Source organism: Mesocricetus auratus, unplaced genomic scaffold, assembly GCF_017639785.1.
Source record: "Mesocricetus auratus isolate SY011 unplaced genomic scaffold, BCM_Maur_2.0 Super-Scaffold_100048, whole genome shotgun sequence".
NCBI classification, from domain to species: domain Eukaryota; kingdom Metazoa; phylum Chordata; class Mammalia; order Rodentia; family Cricetidae; genus Mesocricetus; species Mesocricetus auratus.
Genome location: NW_024429225.1, coordinates 6,469,399 through 6,491,783, shown reverse-complemented (window position 1 = coordinate 6,491,783; position 22,385 = coordinate 6,469,399). Strand labels below are relative to the sequence as shown.

At 44.7% G+C, this 22,385-nt stretch overlaps 1 protein-coding gene and 1 pseudogene across 4 annotated transcripts in view; one reads left to right on the top strand and one right to left on the bottom strand.

Annotated features, from left to right (window-relative positions):
- Positions 1–22,385, bottom strand: part of Samd4a (sterile alpha motif domain containing 4A) — a 215,120-nt gene that overhangs the window by 178,318 nt on the left and 14,417 nt on the right. The window lies entirely within an intron of this gene.
- Positions 3,789–8,644, top strand: LOC101829592 (annotated as a pseudogene).

Below are 22,385 nucleotides of genomic sequence, written 5' to 3'. Positions count from 1 at the left end.
AGCCATCAGAGGAATGAGGGCACCTGCTCTTAAACACCCAGCAGTGATGTTATAAGCATTGGGGATCCTCAAAAGTCTGGAATGCAGGAACAGAGCGGTGGCTTAGAGGGTGCACGTCCCCTACAAGTTTGGCAATGTGAGTTCAGTCCTTGGAAGCCACTGAAACAGTCAGATTTGGTATGCACATTTGTAGTCCAGCCCTCCTGCGGTGAGGTGGGAGACTCCACAGGAGAATCACCTGGAAGCTCCCGGTCTAGCTAACTTAGAGTCTGCAACACAGTAGAAGCAACAAGAGGGACCCTGCCTCAGAGCAAGGCCCAAGAAGAGAACTGACTCCCAAAAGTTGTCCTCTGTCTTTCACATGTGTGCCTCAACACATGCATGCATGGAATCACACACACACACACACACACACACACACACACACACACATGCATTCCTGTGTGCACACACAGTATGCAGTGGAAAGTGATGATTTTGTAAGATGGTTTTTAAAATTTCATATACATCAATACCATTATTTGGAGGGTCAAGAAAGGATTTCTCTGTGGCTTTGGAGGCTGTTCTGGAACTTGCTCTTGTAGACCAAAATGACCTCACACTCACAGAGATCCGCCTGCCTCTGCCTACCAAGTGCTGGGATTAAAGGTGTGTGCCACCACTGCCCTGCCCATTATTTTAATAAAATACAGTAGGAATTTCAAGCATCTACGACACTAATCATAATAGCCAAAACCATCAATGGGCATCATTGCAGCCAGTAAAGTTCCAGGATTTTAGTTGTAAAGACATACCCAATGAGGGTAAGTTTCCAGTGGGTCACTCCTGTCAGTCTTCAGGATGACCATGAGCTCCCTTGTCTCTTTTCTTTTTCTTTGCTTTAACTGTTTTGTGTTGAGACAAGGCCTGTGTGCATAGCCCTGCCTGTCCTGGAACTCACTAATGGAGACCAGGCTGGCTTAGAACTCACAGAGATCCTCTTGCCTCCTGAGTACTGGTATTAAAGTCCTGTGCTAACACACCTGGCTTCCCTGCCACTTTGAAAACACCACCGTCTAATAGCTGCTGAGCATCCCTCACTCTGCTGCTTTCAAAGTTCAGATAACGCTTCGCAATGTCAGGCGGTAACAAATAACACACATCAGAGATGAGAGTAAAGCATCAGTGCCCCGCAGACACTCCCAGAATTAATGGTGATGACTCAAGGCAGTCGCCCTGGTTTTGGTCCCCTGCTTTGCAGTTTCTGCAGGGCTGGGCTGGTTTCCAGCTCCCCTCCACAGCAGAAGCTTCCTTCACGGCTCTACATCTTGTGCTCACAGAACCGTTGTTGTGAGGAAAATGAGAAAAGCAAGTTGATGAAGACGTCTGGTTCTGTGAGTCCAGTGTCTGTTTGCATTGAAGACCAACATGATAAGGGGTAAAATCAAACTGCTCTAAAGCTTGGGTGAGAAAAAAAATGAGAAGTCTGAGAATTTGGGCATGGAAGTGGTTCAGCTACTATCACTTTGTGTCCACAACTAAACCACGGCTGGGACACTCCAGCAAGTTACTCCAGCCCAGAATGAGAGTCTACAAAGATGCTTCAGACACTAGTATCATTGATGTCTTGGGTTGGTGTAGACACACAGCATCCATCTTGCTGACATTCCATAGCACAAAGCTGTTACATGTTCTTGTGTGATAGGTCTCATAATTTTATAAGGATTACAAATCCAGCAGAAACTACTTAAATGTTACACAGAACATAAATTTAAGAAAAAGAGTCTTTTTCTCTTAATTTTAGGTGTATAAATGTTTACAAGAGTTTGTAAGTTAGACTAATCTAACCTAATGCCTTCTAGTGATGATCCACTAATAAAATTCTGTCTTGCATATAGCTCATGAACTTGTTTAGAGCAGTGAGTTCTCATTTTAAACAATAGATGTTCGTTTTATATATACAAAGAGCAACCCTAAGCCCCTCTTCCTGATGCCATCCCTGGCTCTTTCCTTGTTGACTTGGGAGCTCGAGAGCTGCTTCCCCATCACCTCAGGCTCTTTGGTAGAGACACAGATTTAATTTATGTTTCAACAGTAAATCCTGAGAGCAAGTTATCGTATGTTTAAATGGCCTGGTTTAAAGGCATTGTAGGAATCTAGTGTTCTTGCTGGACCGGCACCTCAAAATCCTCCAAAGGCAAATCACTAATTATACCATCAACAATCAGTAAGGGAGTGTGGCAGGAAGGAAGTATCAGAACAAAACAATGGAAGCAGAGGGGAGTCTTCTCTTTTCTCTAGCCTTCCTGGCTATAGAAAATACAGATGAACCCTAAGTCCCAGGAATGAACTCTCCACATATGCTAGTCCCCAATGGTCCCACTACTCACTCAGAGGGCTGTACTGCAAACAGCACTCACTTTGTTCCATGGTTCCATGACTATGGAACAAATGCCTATTTAAACATTTTTTAAAATCAGTTTCATGGGTAATGGGCATAGTGGAAGCCAAAGCTATATATACTGGACTTCAGATGCAGCCTGATTTGGGATGCCAACCTTGGTCAGCTTCTGCCAGCTCTAAGCATACGGGAGCTGTTACTAAATCACCAGCAAGCTCATTTAGGTCAGAGTTAAAAATCTATACTCATGAAAATGCCTGCACTATACATATTCTATCCTGTTTCCAAGTTTCATTATATTTGAGCTAATGAAAAGTAAGACTTAAATGTAAGGAGGTATTTTAAAAGAGTAGTGGTAATACAATTCATTTTGCTATTAAATATGGTCCAAGATAGAGATGCTGTATACTAAAGGGAAATCCAACAGTCTCAGGTACTACGTAAGACGTGCCTGTGATGGCCTCTTCCTCTTCCTCCAGCTCCAACTGTGGCCATGCTGGTTCATGGCCCTGGCCAGCCCTCTTCACCCAGGAGTAAGGCAGCCTGAGACCCACACTGGTGATCCTCAGACTCCAGTAGGAAAACAGACCCGCTGTCTTTACAGCAAGATCCCAGCTACATCTACACTGCTGGCTCCCAGGCTGTCCTTCAAAGACCCAGACGTTTAGTCCCTCAGACATGATAAATAGCCCAAGAGGAAATAAGAAGGGTTATGTCTCCAAAGTTTCCAGATTTCAGTGCTCCTGGGACTGGGGAGGATTCAGTCTGTGGGAATCTCCTGTCAGTCCCACGGGAACACTGGCATCCTGCAGGAAATCCTCCACCCCTTCAGCTGGTGTCTGCTGGTCTCTGGCCCATTCAACAAGACCCAGGACTAGAAAAGACACTAAGGTACATTCATTTCTGAAAAACACTGCTGAGCTGTTCCGGTTTGGTCCTGTTACTTTGTCTTGTATTTCAGATGGTCCTCTGGAAACAAGCACATTATTCTAGATTTAAAATAAGCAGCATGTCTCCTGATTTCTGATCGGATTTGGGCCCGCTCGACAGGAGGGACTATAAACCTGGTCAAAAGCCTGCAGCCAAGGAGGCCATGTTGCTGAGAGGGAAGGGAAGCTACTGTTTACGTGGCTTCTTTTCTTTTCCTGCCCCGTTTTTTATATTATTTTTCTCAGCGTTCCCTCCACCATGATTACCGGCTGTCTGTGGAATTTTCCTCTTTCTCCAGTGGCCTAGGGCCCTCGTCTTATTCTGAAGGCTTGAAGGCATGTTAGCCAGATGAATGCAGCTCTATCGCCCGGTACTTACAGCAGCTTAGCAAGGGAGTCGGGATCTTCACTCCAAGTTGATATCCTTGATTTCTACCTGAACACCCGCCTCTCCTGCTTTTACCCAGACGGGAACATCAATGGCAAAGCCTAACACTGAAAGCTCTAGGGGCGCTCGCGGCCGTGAAGCCCTCTCTTTCAGCCTCGACATAGTTCATGACTACTCCAGCCCTCACACGGTTCCCAGGTGGGTACAGGGATAACCTGCTGATTTACACACAACTGAAAACGTCTGTGAAGTGAGCACTGAAAGCTAAATGCTTTTAAGGTCTTGCCAGTGTCCCGTGTGGCTCACAGGCCCTGCCAGTGTTCCCTGTGGCCCACCTTCTTCCTGTTCTGATCAAGTCTCGATTTCCTCTGCATCCAAGCATGAATGAATCAAAGGGACAAAGAACTTCAGACAGAAGCAGGAGACGAACACCAAAGCCAAATCCATGTGACCACGATGATAATATGAGTGGTGCCATTTTAGACTCTGGACTCTACCTACTTCCACAACGGATTTAAGGTGTCTTAAAATAAACACATGCCCAGGATAGCTGAAATAAAGAAAAGACGAGATAATCCACATGGAAGAAGGAAGGGATAACCACCAGGAAGCACACAAGAGTGCTATTGTAACAAAGACTAATTCTGGCCGAGGCTTTAGGAAACCCAAGCTGGAGGAAACGCAATAGCGAACGGAATCTTGGTTTCATCAGGAAGCGCGTGGACTCCTCAGCAGAGACCAGCGTTTCTCACAGCTGACATCAAAGAGGAGCGACTCCCGGGACAGTCTCCCCACCAAACACTAAGGAACCAGGAAGGACAGTTTCAGCAGAACTGAGTAGTCCGTGCACTCCTTGGTAGGATCCAAGTCGAGCTTCTGAAATGCACTCAGGAAGGTTTTACGTCTCCAACGCTCCCCAACCAGTTAGCACGTCTTATGTGGGCCTTCTTCCCATGCCAGAAGGACGGAGAGGCCGGAGCAGCTGGGCTCGCTGAACAGTGGACACCCACTGCTGGCCAGTGTCAAGCACAGCCTGGCTCAGCTGCTGGCCCACACGCTTGGGAAGGGACTCCTGCCCTCGGCTGCCACAGGCGAGGCACATGCAACTTTTTATTGCTTTTATTAACATGCCTGTTATTCCAAACCGTTATGTGTCAGATACCAAGGCAATGTTTCCGACACCAGAGGAAAACCATTTTAGTCTAGAAAATTGAGGGCAAAGGTTATCTGGTGGCTGGCTCAGTCTTGGAGATTCTGCGGTGCAGTTCTAGTAGAACAAAATCTGAGAGAAATGATATTCTGAGGTGGACCTCATACAGTACACCCAGCAGTTGAACTTAGCAAACATCTTTCAGGCACAAAAAAACCAATAAAAAATAAAATGGAAGAAAAATAATCAGAAACAACAGAGTCTTAGGAAATAACTTTCCAGGGGGACTAATTGTCGGTGTGGTGCAATCTCTCTCTCTCTCTCTCTCTCTCTCTCTCTCTCTCTCTCTCTCTCTCTCTCTCTCTCTCTCTCTCTCTCTCTCTCTCTCTCCTTCACTTCCCCCCTTTCTTTTTTTTTTGAGATAGTGTATCATGTAGTCCAGGCTGACCTTGAACTTGAACTCCCTATGCTGCTGAAAATGACCTTGAACCCCTGGTCCCCCTACCCCACTGATTATAGGGATAACTGGCCAGTCCCACTCACCTGGATTATGTGATGCTGAGGCTCAAACTCTGGGCTCTGGGCATGTCAAGCAAACACTCTCCAAACTGAGTTCTACTCCCAATCCAAAGCTGAAATATTGCCTAAGAAACTGTGTCACCAGGTTGCCTGGGTTTATGCCAAGACGTACTCAAGAGGAGAGGCCATGCTTCCCTTTGCTCTACAGAAATAAGGTGTCTAGCTTTTCCTAAACCAGAAAACAGGTGTTTTGTTGTAATTTAAAAAAGAAAAGAAAAACCAGGACACAGCCTTGCTTCCTGGATTCTAAAAGCAAAATTCTAATCAGCCCGGGAGTTGTAGTTCCTTGCTCTGGTCTGGGAGTTGGAAATGATGTGGTATAAAGTGTGGAGTAGAATTTAAAAGCCAGAGTAATAATACCCAGGATGTACAGTAACTCATGACTCCTCTCCCCAGGATCCAGGATGACAAGTTCATGGTCTCCCCAAGTTTTTAATCTCAGGAGGAGAGAGGCATGGGGCTTGAAGTTACTGACTATGCCAGCGAGTGCCCGGAATGTGAAGAGTGACACCCTCTGCACACTCCTCTGTCACTCCGCAGCTTCTAATGGGATTTCCACATCCCTCTGCGATATAATCTCATCTGATTCTGAACAAGTCAGTTACAGTATTCCCCCACTAACTAGGGAGAAGACTGAGGGGCAAAGCGGCAGCAGGGCCCAGGCTGGAGCTTGGTGCTTCCAGCCTCCAGTCCTCATGGCCGACATGCATGAGAAACAGTTCCTCTTAAAGAAATGCAAGCAGCACCACGCTTTTGTGACGGGGACTCACTGCACTGAGACTATCTGAGAGCTCACTAATTAGCCAGCAGTGACCCTGGTCTGTCAATCCTTCTTCCTCTACCTCCTGAGAGCTGAGACCACCGTGTGTATGCAGTGCTGGGACTTGAACCCGGGGCTTCAACGCATGCTAGACAAGCACGCCGCTAACCGAGTTACACACCCAGCCCAGCCCAGCACTTTTTCTTTTATTTTATAGTTCAAAGAAATGTGGGAGAAGAAATAGTGGGCCTCCACTGTTACATGTATAGGGAAAAAAGAGCAAAAACCAGAAATCTAAGGTGCTAAGATGGCAGTGAGGATGATGATGATGATGATGAATTTGTTTTGTTTTCGTCATTTTCTTCAAGACAGGGTTTCTCTGTGTAAACAGCCCTGGCCATCCTGGAATCCACTCTGTAAACCAGGCTGCCCATGCACTCTGCCTCTGCCTCCCGAGTGCTGGGATTGGAGGTGTTGGCCACCATCCCTGACACTGAGGGCCAGCACATCAAGCTGCAGAGTTTGTGGTGGGATGTTACAGATGACGTGAACACCACGTCATCAAATGGTGGCTGTCACTGCATACATGAATGGCAATTTGACCAAGGAACTCAATGTCTTAAAAGCAAGGGTGTTATTTGAGGTGTCTATTAAAAATGTAAACGTGTGCTTCCCCCATGTTTTTAATGTTTTGAATCTGTACTAAAAGAAGTAGAGACAGTTTCACACAAATGTAAGCAACAGGAAGTTCCTGATGGTGTTGTTTGCACTCACAAATTACAGATCGTCTCCTCGCACATCTTATCTTTATGTTCCTCTTGTTTTGCTTCATCTTGCCATTCTGTTTTGCTTTTGCCATGAGACTGTTTCCTTCAAAATCAGGAAAATAAATATTTTTTAAGGGCGGTGAAAAAGAGGAAGAATAACTTTTGACACAGCAAATCTGTGTTCCCTAAAGAGTCAGACGGGTGTTTCCTAAAATGAGTATAAAGGGCTGACAAGATGACTCGTGAGGTAAAAACCCTTGTCACGCAGGCCTGATGACCGGGGTTCAATGTCCCATATTTGCATAAAGGTGGAAGGAGAGCAGAATGCACAGAGTTGTCTTTTGACCATCACATGCATACATAGGCAGATACACACGCACGCACACACACACCATACACACACACACCATACACACACACACACCATACACACACACACACCATACACACACACACACCATACACACACACACACCATACATACACACACCATACACACACACACACCATACACACACACACACCATACACACACACACACACCATACACACACACCATACACACACACACACCACACACACACACACCATACACACACACACCATACACACACACACACACCATACACACACACACCATACACACACACACCATACACACACACACACCATACACACACACACACACCATACACACACACCATACACACACACACCATACACACACACACCATACACACACACACCATACACACACACACACCATACACACACACACACCATACACACACACACACCATACACACACACACACCATACACACACACACACACCATACACACACACACCATACACACACACACACACACACACACTGCTAATTATAATAATAATAACAATAGCCAGGCATTGGTGGCACACGCCTTTAATCTCAGCACTCGGGAGCAGAGGCAGGTGGCTCTATGTGAGTTCAAGGCCAGCCTGGTCTACAGGTTCCAAAGCTACACTCTGTCTCGAAAAACCATAATAATAATAACAGTAAATAAAGTATAACGTGCTTAAGTGATATAAAAACAGTCATGTTGTCATATTTTAGAATGATGAACAAACAAGACCAACATCTCTACCATAATCTCTGGTATTCACTGTGTCTCCACAAGATTGATCGTCTCATACTTACAAAAATGTGCATGCTTACTTTTTCATTCATATAAAGCAAGCTGAAAAGTAGGATATCCTCTTTTGCCAAGATGGTGCCGAAAGCAAAGAAGCCCCTGCCCCTCCCAAAGCCGAGGCCAAAGCGAAGGCTTTGAAAGCCAAGAAGGCAGTGCTGAAAGGCATCCACAGCCACACAAAGAAGATCCACACATCACCCACCTTCTGGTGGCCCAAGACTTGGCCGCTCGGGAGGCAGCTAAAGTACCCTCCAAAGAGCGCACCCAGGAGAAACAAGCTTGGCCACTCTGCCATCATCAAATTCCCCTTGACCACTGAGTCAGTCATGAAGAAGATAGAAGACAACAACACGCTTGTGTTCATTGTGGATGTCAAAGCCAACAAGCACCAGATCAAACAGGCTGTGAAGAAGCTCTGTGACGGCCAAAGTCAACACCCTCATAAGGCCTGACGGAGAGAAGAAGGTGTACGCTTGGTTGGCTCTGGATGTTGCCAACAAAGTTGGGATCACCTAACCTGCGTCCAGCTGGCTAATTTCAAATATGCACCTTTTCACCATAAAACAAAAGTAGGATATAAACACAGGCGCTTCCTTGTGTGTGTCCATGCAGCATTTGTGGAAGATAAAGACTGAGGTGGCTACGGAATTCTAGAACTAGCCTTGGTGAACAATACAGCATAGCCATGTTAGGCCAGGACTCTAGAACCAGACTGTGTCCAAATCTCTCCCTCCTTCTCTGAACTGCTCCACTGAGGTCAGAGACCACAGACTTGAATGATAGAAGGAAAGTGGACTCAAGACTCCTAAGGGCAATAGTGGATCCATGGTAAAGGGAGGTGTGCCCAGCTCTGTACGGGCCAGCTCCCACTAAGCATAGAAAATTGTCCCATGTGGGAACAACCATGACAAATCTACTTCTCAAGGGAGGCATGAAAGTCGATTTCAATGTGAACCACCCCAAAGTCAACATAAGTAGGTAGTTTGGATACTTGGTTTGATTTTTGCTTGCTTGGTTGTTTTCCTTTTGGAGAAAACGTTGTGTGGACCATTTAAAATATCTTCTTGTGCCAGGCGGCGGTGGCGCACACCTTTAATCCCAGCACTCAGGAGGCAGAGGCAGACGGATCTCCATGAGTTCGAGGCCAGGCTGGACCGACAGCCTCCAAAACAATACAGAGAAACCCTGTCTCGTAAAACCAAAAAAAAAAAAAAATGTCTTCTTGTGGCTAATGACGGCATTCACTTCAGTCTGACCTAAAACTAGGAACCCCTCCCTGGAGCAGTTAACATGAAAGACTAGAAACAGTGTCCTCCTACTGAGAATTCAACGTGGGAGTCAAGTGTGGCCGTGGGAAAGGGACCTTTATTTTCCTAAAATGCCCACATAGAGGTTGATACTTTCATACAGTTTTGAATGAGCTATGCCACTCAAAAATTATCAGGTTGTGCTCTTTCTTCAACTTAACTTCACTAAATACATTTGGCATTCAGTTGAATCCAAGTACTTAAGTACCAAAAATCATACATTACAAATCTGTTTTGAGGGACACTGTAGACAGGCCATACTGGTTCATGCCTTTAATTCTAGTACTCGGAGACAGAGACAGGAGAATCTTGTAGTTGCAGGATAGCCAGAGCTACACAGAGAAACCCTGTCTTAAAAAACCAGAGAGACTAAAACCAGAAAGAGACCCTCGGATCCTCTTATGACCATCCCTTAGTTCTTTGCATTATAATTAAGGAGGCGAAAATTTTAATCAACTTTAGTAAATTCATTGGATTCCCTAGAGCTGGAGTTACAGATGGTTATGAGCCACCATGTGGATACTGGAAACCAAACCCAGGTCCTCTCCATGAGCTACACGTGTTCTTAACTGCTGAGCCATCTCTTTAGCCCAACAGCTAATGTTTTGCATGGGAAATTCTACTTCCTTTCTTCATTTGTTTGACAAATATTTATTTTGTGCCATAAGCTACACTCAGTCACAGAACTACAAAATTGTGTGACTTGATTTTGTTCTCCATCTATCTGGAGTATGACAAGACTCTCTTGTGTGTGACAAGATGCCTGTCACTTTCAAAACCTAACACAAAGGTCATTTCTAATGAACATTGTCTCATCTAAGCTGGGCTTCTTGAGACTGAAGTCCACTTGTCTTTACAGTTCTGCTTTCAAGCTGGGGGCATGGAAGATGTTACATATTGTGTTAAAGAAATGATTAAATGAGCCATGCGTCCAACATGCATACGCCTGTTACTTAAATTCCAATGCAAAAAGTAAGCTCAGAGTTACTGTTACGTTTGTACAACAAAACTAGTTTAACATCTTAGACTCATTCTTGAGTTAGTCATCTTGTCCTAGTGCCTATCTTAATATGTCCGCAAAGGAAAAGTCCAACCACAAATTGACTCTGATTCACCGGTACAGCTTCACCTGTGAATAAAAATAAAAGCCTGGGTTTTGAGTCCTCTCCTACGTCACAGTTTTCCACACCTGATGAGTCCTATCCTGTTATTAGCAGTAATCAGGAGAGCCATCTTCATTCTTCTACTTCAGAAGTCCGAACACTCACTGGTTATCTAATTAACACTATCGAGTTAAGAAGGTAACTTTTTTGTTTCTTGCCTTATGCAAATAATATGCTACTATAGGATACTGACAGTCAAGATGCATCTACCCAGAACTGTGAACAGGGCTTATCTGGTAGGGAACACTTCACTCAGGGGAGACTCATTTTCTGTGTTCCATGTCTCTCTCACACATTCCTGGAAATCCACTTTTTTAAAATAGCAGTCTTATGTTATTTGGGTAATAGAAGAAACACAGACATTTTCTTAGAGTAGGTAAGTGGGCATATGAGTCATCTCCCTAGGGGTAGGCAGTCCTCAGATACTGCTGGAGAAATCCCACCAGAATGTGTGCAGTGGTCATCCTTCCCGCCTTCCCACAAGGAACTCGTGAACCCACCAGGCTCTGCCTCCACCCCACGGTTCATCCTCCTGTGACTCACAGCAGACCAGATCAAAGGACACCATCTCCCTGGAGAAGGGACCCCTTCCAAAGAGAAGTTGCACACAGGACTTCTCCACTCAGATGCCAAGTGCTCTAAATCCTAAGCATCCTTGTTAAAATAAGGGTGCAAACCAGCCCCAGGAGAACTACTATGCATATTGCTTTCAAATGCCTTTAGCTTAGATGACACTCTTCCAGTCTTTAAATGAAAACCATTTTTCAATCAAAACTGAATGTTTGTAATTTTCACAGGGCAAAGGTTACAGTCTATGAGATGCCGTTCCTCCTCAGATCACTCCTCACTCTTTCTCATGCTCCCATTAGCTATGGAAAAAGAGATAAAAGCCACCTTTTTACACCACCAATCTCTGGTGTTAATCTTCTCTTTAAAAAAAGGTATAGAAAGGGGACTGGAGAGATGGCACAGCGGTTAAGAGCACCAATTCTATTCCAGATGGACCTAGGTTCAATTCCCAGCACCCATATGGCAGCTCACAACTGTCGTAACTCCAAGATCCAACATACTTATACAGACATACATTCAGGAGAAACACCAGTGCACCCCAAATTTTTTCAATCGTTTTTTAAAAAACATAGAAAATGAAAACTCATTATCACAACCCAGCAAAGATGCACTCTGACTTATACAAGAAACTCTGACCAATAGGGAAAAGAAAACTGAAAGCAGTCTTAGACATAAAATACAGAAAAGACCCTACAAAATGTGAGATTAATGATAATCAAGAATCATTTAATTATAGAGAAATTAATTACGTTTCTAAGAAACAAGTATAGTAACTATGACCAGAAAGACTTATTCACATTTATAATTAGAGAAAACTAGAAACCATCCAAATTATCAACCACAGATGCCTGACTGAGGAAGTCAGGTGCCGTCTGAGCACTGGACCATGGCCACATCCCTTACACTGACTGTGCTGAAATTCAGTGGTAGTATTTAGCGGGTTATGACAGCACTGTATTTTTTTGCACGTTTTATAAATACTCGTTCCTAACACCAGGGATCTAGAAAGATGCTCACAATAGAGCATTAAGTGAAATGTGTAAGACAAAAAGCAAAACACAAACTCTACAAGCATGTGATTTTGTTTTGATCAAATGTGAGCACAGAGGAGACAGTGAGAAGAAGTGCATGCCATTGCGTGTTAGGCATGAATGGCTCTGGGAGGTAGGATCAGTGAGAACAGTCTTCTTTTTCTACTTTGATATTCTTAAAAATGATCTTAAAGGCCGGGTGTTGGTGGCGCACGCCTTTAATCCCAGCACTCGGGAGGCAGAGGCAGGCAGATCTCTGTGAGTTTGAGGCCAGCCTGGTCTACAGAGTGAGTTCCAGGACAGCCTCCAAAACAATACAGACAAAACCTGTCTAGAAAAAAAACAAAAAAAAATGATCTTAAAGGTGAAAATGGTCATTTTAGCAGCTAGCAGATTGAAAGGTGGGAAAAGATACGTCCTGGGAGCAAGGCAGGAGCTCCCAAACCATAGTTGTGAACTTGTCCTGTCTAGAGTTTGTAGACCCCACAAGGCATAAGACTGATGATGTGAACTGCCCACCAGAGACCAGCTTACAAGCTCTCTGAGGAGACCACTTCACTGCAGGGAGGTATCAAATGCTACCAGGCTACAGATGGATACAGAGGAGGACTTCCTACAGATGCTGGGTGGCTCTGAAGAAACAGTAAGTCCCAGCGCTGGAACAGACCCAGAGAGAATGTCACCAGGCTGTCGGGGGAACTGGCTTTGATGGATGGGTGGGACTCAGAGAAGAAGATGGAGAAGCCCAGGAGAGGAAGGACCTTAAGTTTAAGGCACGCATGGAGAGGGAAGAAAATGAGACACAGAGAGAAAGCCACCTTGGTAAGGCAGGATCCATAAAGAAGAGCATCCCATAATACCTGACTGTAAATCTAGGTGAGGGGAAGATGTCAGTCACCCATGTGACCTGCCCCCTTGACTACACTGAAATGAAAATCAGAGGTCAAATGTCAGCACATAATTGTAGCCAATGTCGGGGGAAACAAAAGGGAAAGCATTCATAAGACCATAAGAGACATTAGTAAATATTCAGGCAGGACTTTGAAGACATCCAATGCAGTGGCCGGATCCGTGGTCCTAGGCTACATCACTGAGATCACAGAATATGCAGACTGGTGTATCAACTTCAGCGTCACAAACAGGGATGGCAACATGAGCCAGAAAAGTCCCAAGCAAGACAAAATGCAATCTTGCCTTCATTTTAGTTGCGCAAAAACTACTTTTGTGTAAAAATATGCTCTTATACACACTGATGATTTCTCATAGCTCTCCCAGTACACAGTAGTCACCTGTTAGACATTCAAAACTGGAACAGGACTCGGGAGCAACAGCCTTGAGCTTCACAGGGCACCTCACATCCTTGGCCCCACCCGCCAAATGCCAATAACTTGTCCCTTAACATTGTAAAAACCAAAGAACCCCACCACAAATCTGTGTGGTCCCCCTAAACACTAGGAACAGCCTTACTACAAGCTACTGAATCAGCACCACTGGCTTTCTGGCAGAATTTCTCTTTTGCATGACAGTCTCACACATTTCAGAGTATTGGGAATCTCCATCACTATGTGCTGAAAACCAGTCATCGCGATGCTCAGACGGCTCCGCATGCATCCTCTCTGGGTACCACGTTTGAGGGGCACTGAATGAAGATACTGCAGCAACTGAGAAACACGAGGCCTGAGATGAAGTCTAACCGTTGAGTCCTCTGTGATGCGGCTCTCGGGAGATGGAGACTCAGGGTCCTGTGGTTATTAAAGCAGCCGAGGAAACCTGCCCTGGAAGCAGCCTGCACACTGCTGACATCTGCCTGTCTTTCAGAGCCCGAGGCTGCCTTTGCTACCTGCTGGGCTGGACACATGGCTCATAAGTTGCCCACATTTGGGTTTTCATGTCACTCATGGGACAGTCGTGAAAATAACATAAGGTCACTTCTTTGAAGGACTTGGCACCAGGTGCATGACCAGCTTGGAGGGAGAGAAGAGACAGAAAAGGGAGGAGAGTTAGACCAATCTGCCTCAGCACATCTGAGACAGATGCACTTCAGGGTTTTCTGTCCCTTGACACAGGCCGTTAACCACACCACAAGCAGGCACACATTCAGTACATTCATTCGTTCCACACACTACTTCTAAGTCTGGGGAAAGAAGAGGACTCAGGCCCCAGCACCCTCTTAGCGTGGGCCTTTCATTCTAGATGGATGCTCCGATAACAGACGTGTGAGTGATTCCATAGGTCACATGGAAAAGAACACTGAGAATTCAGTAATTCAGGATGAGCAACACTTTGACATCGGTATAAATTAGACCAAACTCCAAAAGGGGGTTTAGAGAGACCGTAGCGGTGGCTGTAGGAGATATAAAGGCAGAAGCTGGAGGGACTCACAGAAGTGAACCAAACCAGCATCAAAGACGGTCAGTCAGAGGGAGCGTCTGCCTCGGATGAAGCATCAGGTTGATATCATGTTTCACAAATCACGCAGGACAAATCAGAGCCGTGGGCTTTGCTTTCCAGTTATGGAGGCGGCTATGTCCTATGTCTAGGGGATCACTTCTAGCATGACATTCGTCTTTCTTGCAGACACTAGAGCTCTAAATGTGCACAAGACAAGGGGGGTAAGTGGAGATGTGAATAAACAAACGCAATGAGTGGGGAAAGGAATGAACACCGCCATCTTTATCCTTCCCGTAGAGAATCACTGGCTGATGCTGACATCACTTGACTTCTTAAGTAATTCCGCATACTAGTGAAATCTTGATACATACACTGATAACATGACTTAGATGCAGAAAATATGTTCAAGTATGCCGCTCATGTACATCACACAAATATGGAGTCATTGATCCATTTTAACCCTTGTCTTATCATTAATGTGTCTTCAATTGCAACTAAATGGACCAAACTATAAAATCATAACTCAGATAAAAACACTCATTTGAATGCCTGGTGGTGATGGTGCGCGCCTTTAATCCCAGCACTCGGGAAACAGAGGCAGGCGGATCTCTGTGAGTTCAAGCCCAGTGGGGTCTACATAGTGAGTTCCAGCACAGACATAGTTGTTTCATAGAGAAACCCTGTCTTAGAAGCCAAACAACAACAACAAAAACAAACAAAAACCCACTCATTTGAATTCTTTTATATAGTCTTCAAACACATATGTAAATCCAGAGATTTTATAATTCTTAACACACTAAGATTGTAAATTCAGCAATTTAAAAACTCTTGTGAGAGGTTTAATCTAAAATTCAACTATTACCTCTTCCTATGATCAGAAAACCAACCACAGGACATGGGGGAAACATAGACTTTGGTTTGGTTTGCCTGGTTTATGCTGGCTTTGTTTATTCTGTTTGGGTTTGTTTGGCTTGCTTTGGGTTTCTGATTCTTTCTATGTACTCTAGGCTGGCCTCAAACTCATGGTGATCCTCCTGCCTCAGTTTCCCATGTACATGGGTTACAGGTGTGTGTTACTTATGCCCAGCTGAAAACAAACTTTTAATTGAAGCACCACTTGCTCCTAAACATTTCCTGCCAACAGAGCACACAGCTTTTAAATTTCCAGACACCATACATGCTTGCTTGCTTACGTACATACATACACACACACATATCTTACATATCCTTAATGAAATAAAAGATACCTAGGACAAAGAACTAATAAGTTAGCAAATGCTGTAACGGAAAAAGAAACTGGAGAATGACCACAGACTGCAACTGTGTGGAGGGCCTCACTACCCTTGGGGAGTGGGTGAGGGTGGGTTGGGGGGGTCGGTGGGGAGAATGGGAAGACTAGGGAATTGGGGGATTGATATGTAAAATAAGAGTGCTTCTAAAAGAAAAAAGAAAAAAACAGTCTTTCTAGGTCCTTTTTTTTAGGACCTGATATCTGCACACATTGATAGATTTTTGTCTGTGTGTTTCTCTCTGTGTGGTATGTGTGTGTGTGTATGTGTGTGTGTGTGCGTAGGACACAGTGTTAGTTAATAACAGTGCCTTCTCAGGAATAGCTCAGGTGTATATATATATACATAATAACTAATGAAGCAGGGACTGGAGAAATGGCCCAGTAGTTAAGAGTAGTTAAGAGCTCTTCCAGATGATCAGGATTTAATTCCCAGCACCCACGTGGCAGCCCACAACTGTCTGTAACTCCAGATCCAGGGAATCCAACACCCTCACACAGAGATACAGACAAAAACACCAATGCATCAACAAAAAAAAAGTTTAAAAGAACAGTTAACAGAAGAAAGAGGCCCTGAATTTGAAGGAGAATGAGGAGGGGCATATTTGAATGTTTAGAGGGAGAAAAGGCAAGAGAGATGTGTAATTATAATCTCATTTTTTTAATCTTGAGAAAAAAAAGAAATAGCTCACATGCCAAAACCCACTTGATTTCTTTCACACTTCAAGTTCTTTATGCTATAATCTTATCTCATGTAAACTTAGAGAAGAATGCTTACTTTAATCAGAAAACATGGCAATTGTGAGGCCAAGCAATTGGGCACAGGGCAGTAATGGAAAGGTCTTTCCTTTCAAGTCATTAAATTATATCCGAAGTTAAATAATAACCCTAACGTGGTTATCCAGTTCATTCTATCAAACAAGATCCGCTCTGAGTGCCTCCTATGTCTAAAGTGCTCTAGAGACAGTTAACTTGACAGTGCCTGCTTCAAGGCCTCAGGCCTGAGGTCAAAGAAAATGTCAGAACAGTTGTCCTAAACCTACAGCTCAGAAGAGAGTCGGCCCCTTTGGCAGGGCCTGAGGATCCTGGTGTTTTCCCCTCAGCTGCTTTGCTTGGTCAGAAACGTTTTCTCCCCCACCACACACTAACGATGCCTCATCGTGGACCCAGAACTCAATACTGGGACACAGTTGCCAGAAAGCATGTCAGTCTAACACACAATCACAGTCCGACGGTAAAGTGAGGCGCATTTCATCTGAATCGCATTGCAGCGAAAGCAGGCCAACTGGAGCCACCTGTTGCATGTCTAGAACCAGCCCTCTTTTAGCGGCGACAACAAAATGCTATAAATATTCATTCCTAATGAAATTGCTCAAAGGGCACTTTTAAAGGGGAGGTTATCGGTGGGACAGCTGATAACGGGCTGGCTATTTTTAAAGACCGTACACTTGTATTCTAGAAGGCACTGGTTGTTGAGAACATCATAATATACTATTGCTCCATGGGTGGTGGAAATCATTCAAAAGCTTCACTAGCTGTGAGATCCTAGGAGCCTTTGCATTTGACGTAATGTGTAATGTAACTGTGAAAGCCAAAGCCATTTAAATTCTACAAAATATTTGCCTGAGCAGGGGCGCACCTTTTCAAAAGGTTTCTTGAATAGTGAGTGTTACAAATAACCTCTTTAACCTCCTGTAAAAACAGCCTCGCTTTTCAACAGCTGTCAAAATAAATTCCAGTATCCATTTTACTCCACAGTGTTGGGAGAGGATCTTAAAATTGCCGAGGAGTGTCAGGGTGTGGGTGACTTTGTTTAAAACGTTCCTCCAGCGACAGAGAAATGGAGAAAGCTCAGGAACATGATCCACCAAAGGGAAGACAAAGAGACCATGCCCGGCTACACACAAAGGCTGGCCCTGTGTTCATACCTGCTCAGGGATGCCCCTCATATGCAGACAAGTACCTCTGTGCCACCTACTCTTAGGGATTCCAGACATTGTTACTGTGGGATGGAATTGTCAGACTCAGTAAGGGAAAATACAGGCACTCCAGCTAACTTCGCTTCACAGACAGACCATGAGTAATATATTTTGGGGGGTAGAATTGTACCCTGATATTCATGGGGTATCTGCACTTCAAGGTTAATCAGTGTCCTGCCATTTCTCTGGCTTCCACGCAGAACAGCAAGGCATACAAGCCCTGCCCTTGCAGATCCACGGGAGCTCTGAGAGGCTAGCTAAAGGTTAAAATAACATCCTAACTTTCTCCTGTAAAAATCTTTTCAAACCATACAAAAATTAAGTCTAAGGTCAGGAGTTGGTGGCGTACGCCTTTAATCCCAGCACTCAGGAGACAGAGGCAGGTGGATCTCTACAAGTTCAAGGCTAGCCTAGTCTACAGAGCAAGTTCCAGGACAGACTCCAAAGCAATACAGAAAAACCCTGTCTTGAAAAACAAAAACAAAAACAAAAAAACCAAACAAACAAAAAGTTAAGTCTATAGTATAATTGACTTTACCTTTCAGGGAAATTATCCACCCTTAATCTCTGTAACTTTACGGTACAGATAGAGTAAGTCTAAGACGCCATGTCCCCTCACAAATGAAGACCTCACTCTGCATCTGCTAATAGAGACATTCAAGTGTTTCAGTTCTGTTCCTTATGATCACGCTTTTCCCACCCAGGGTCCAATCTAGAGCCTGGGGTTGCTCTTGTTTGTCACATCTTAGTGGCTTCCTGCAGCCTGGCAGCCCCCAACCCCAGTGCACCTCAGCCAGCATACCAAGTGCTCGGCCATGACGTACAGAGGCGGTATGGGAAGACAGGTCAAACCACTCTGCTCTACCCAAGGACTGAACTGCTAAGGGAAGCCACACTCCGCTCTAACTCACAGAGCTCTAAGAAACAGCAAAGTATTAAACTCGGGGCAGCAGGGGTGGGGGTGTCTCTTCTTCCTTTGGTGGGAAAACACGAGAGGGGTTTGAGACACCCAAGTAGCAGATAGTCTCAGTCAACCCTTCCTAAGTGCATACACAGTCTACTGACTGTCACCTCACCCACCGGCAGCTTAAAGTCCGACCCACATGAGTTTGGCCTTAGCATTTTGAGCTTAGTATTTTAACTGAGCTCAGATCATTGGCAAATGCCACAATAATCTGGAAAATGTGCTAACATAGCCCATTCTGCCCTCAAAAGAATGTGAAGATAGAGAGGGTTTGTTTAAAGAACAACAGAGAATACTGGCAAGGAACCTTACACTCTCTGCAGCCTTCGGAAGAAGGTGCAGGTAGAAATAATGTTCAAGAGTAACGAGCGAGGCACATTTTCTCATTTAGCTGAAGTGTGCAAAAATGCTTAAAGGTCTTCCCTGAACAGTTTTAGGTTAAATAATAGCTTCTGCAAAGTGTTGTCGTTTTACAAGCAATCCTTTTAAATAATAATAAAAAAAAACAAAGACGGCTGACTACTGTCTAACATACAGAATGCATCTTATAAACGGCTCCATGTATACCCATACAAGGGCATTCACAGGCAGGGACACTTATCACACATGATTTTCTGGAACTTTCCTCTAAGCAGTTCCTATTTTGATTTTCCGAAAGTTATTTTTGTGTGTATGGATGCTGTGCCTGCATGCATGCACATGTGTGCTTGTTGGATCTCCTGGAACTGAAGTCAGGGATAGTTGGGAGCCACCATGTGGGACCTGGGGATCAAACCCAGGTCCTCTGTAAGAGCACCAAGTTCTCTTAACCATGGAGCCAACTCTCCAGCCCCATCTCCTTTGAAAATAACTCTTTAGCAACGATCTGAGTCTTCTGTACAGGAAGAGAGAATGCAAGTATGTGATTAATGAAAAGCGTTAAGAGTTGACACAGTGTTAACTCTGACAGATTACAGGGAGGCCAGACTGTGAGAGTCCTAGCCCACAGTTCACCACCCCAGCTGAGCGACAGACCCAGGCCCAAGGTGATCACTCCTCATCCAGAGAACTACCTTCCATTTCTGCTCTTGCCAACTGAAGGGAGGAGGAACCGAATACAGTATCTTCCTTGGTTCTTTTGGACATCTGCACTGCTGCCAGCCATCTTTAAAAACAATAATAATAACATTGATGCAGTTTACAAAGAACTTGATGCACGTATAGTCTTATTAGTTAGTAGACCTGTGTCTTCCACAGTAGAAGCTCCCTCTCACAGATGAGGCAGCTAAGGCCCAAAAGTGTAAATAAAATTTAGAAGGTAACATGTATAAGCCAAGATCCCAAAAATCTATTTTAATCTAGTCTTTATGACAAACTTCTTGATAACAGCCTCATCTTGTGTTTCATTTTCTTAACTTTAAGCCTCTCTACTTCCCTCAAAATCTAGATGACTGATCTCTTCAGAATTGGAGCTAGTTATGACATTTCTTTGCATCAATTTTTCCCTTCTTTCAACAAAAACATACTGAGACTAGTTGTGGTGGCACACACCTTTAATCCCAGCACTTAGGAGCCAAAGGCAGGCAGATTTCTACCAGTTCAAGGCCAGCCTGGTCTACATAGTGAGTTCCAGGCCAGCCAAAGATATGTAGTGAGACCCTGTCACAAAACAAACAATGTACTGAGATCCTCTGCGTGCCAGATATGGTATTAGGGGATGGGGGGTAAACTAAGACCCAGTGAAGTCAAGTCATAGTGGAAGACTCGGTCTTCTCCTTGAGTAAGGCACAGAGGTAATGTGAGGTGCTGGCCCGCCCCCAGGAGGTGAGGCATACTGAGGTGGAGGCGGGATAGAGAGGGAGCCCCTGGTTGACCACATCCCTACACATAGAAACACCTAGACAGGATGTGCTTAAGCAGTAAATGAATGAGATCCCCTCCCACGGGCAGCAGGCAGTCATGAATGACACCCAGTTCCTGCTGGGATCTAGGCTAACTTCAGAATGGCTGAGTCAGATTCTGCATAAACCCAGAGGACATTACTGGAGCTGTGGATAAAACATGCTAAAATCCAGCCAAGCCTTCCTACACACCACTCTGCAAATTCAAAATATGACTGCTCGTTGTCATCCAGTAAAAGAACGAGACCTGGAGGAGCTGGCGAGCAGGCACAGTGGGTGGAGAGCTCGCTTTGAAAACCCAAAGGCCTGAGTTCAGATTTGCAGCACCTTCATTAAAAACAGGGTCTGCAATCTTCGTGCTGGGGGCGGAGATGGATGAATCCCCGGCAGCTCATTGGCTGGCCAGCCTAGCTCAATCTGTGTGTGAGCTCTGGGTTCGGTGAGAGCAACAACAATAACAACAACAACAAAAAAACCCAAAGTGGGAGAGATGGAGGAAGACACCCGTGTAGATGACAGCACGTGCGCGCACGCGCACACACACACACACACACACACACACACACACGCACACACACACGCACAGCTTGAATCTATCATGAACAGAGAAACTAAGGGGGTCCCTGAGAGCATCTTAAGATCAGTGCAATGACGGCCGTCTTTGAAATGTAAGTAGACAGACCCTCTCATCCCCAGTACGCAAAGTTAATCAGTGTGGTGAGAGTCAAGCATGAGGGCACTGTCAGACATCAAAATCCAGGTCACAAGTGGCTAGGAAGCAACTGGAAATAACAGCAGCCCCTTCCTACCCACAGGTGCCCGTAGCTGACCTTGATTTGTCTTCCCAGGTCTTCAACAAAAGGCTGGAGCAGGAAAGGTCTTGACCAGCTCTTTTTGTAACATGTCTTGTTAATCAATATTCAGAAAAGCCACAACATTTGCAGGCAAGAGGAGAGTCCGTTCTGATTTATAGCCTTCAAGCTAGTGCCTTGCCCCCATTCTAGGCCCTAAAGAACTCTTACTCTAATCCAGTCATTCCTACTTTGTCAAAGTCAAGGACTCCTGAGCTATTGAGCAACACATTCCTTAGTCTTTCCTCAGACTTGCAAAGCCTCTTTCCCTCCCAAAATCTTGCCACCCAAGCAGAGGTAGCAGAGGCATCTTTCCCCTTAAAGAAAGGAGATAGTTAATGCCCTTTACACTGAAAAAAGAGGAGGAGGAAGACTAAGACTATCTTTAAAAAGAGGCCAAGCTACATGGGATACAAATGGAACACAGAGAGAGACATTGGAATGGGCAATTACAAAAGAAGCTACTCAAGAGTAAATATCTAAAATATTACAGTAAATGATTAAAGGCTAATATTACAAATTCTGAAGTATTTTTCTTATTTATTTATGCTGAGGATTGAACCCATGGCCTCCTTTACATTTCCACGAGAATCAGAAAGATCTTCAGCATTCATGGGACAACGCCTTTAACATGGGACCAGGAGCATCCTGGTGACCTCCAACCCCTTGAGCCCTAAGTATCCGTAAGATGGAAATGTTAGGCAGCAGCTAAGCACTTCCTGTGTACGAGAGTCCTGTCTGGGAGCTGAGTGCATTATCTACTGTAATAGATTGCTTTAATTTCCCACCACTGCTTCTGCTCCTTGCACCATTCATCCTTTCGATAATTGGAG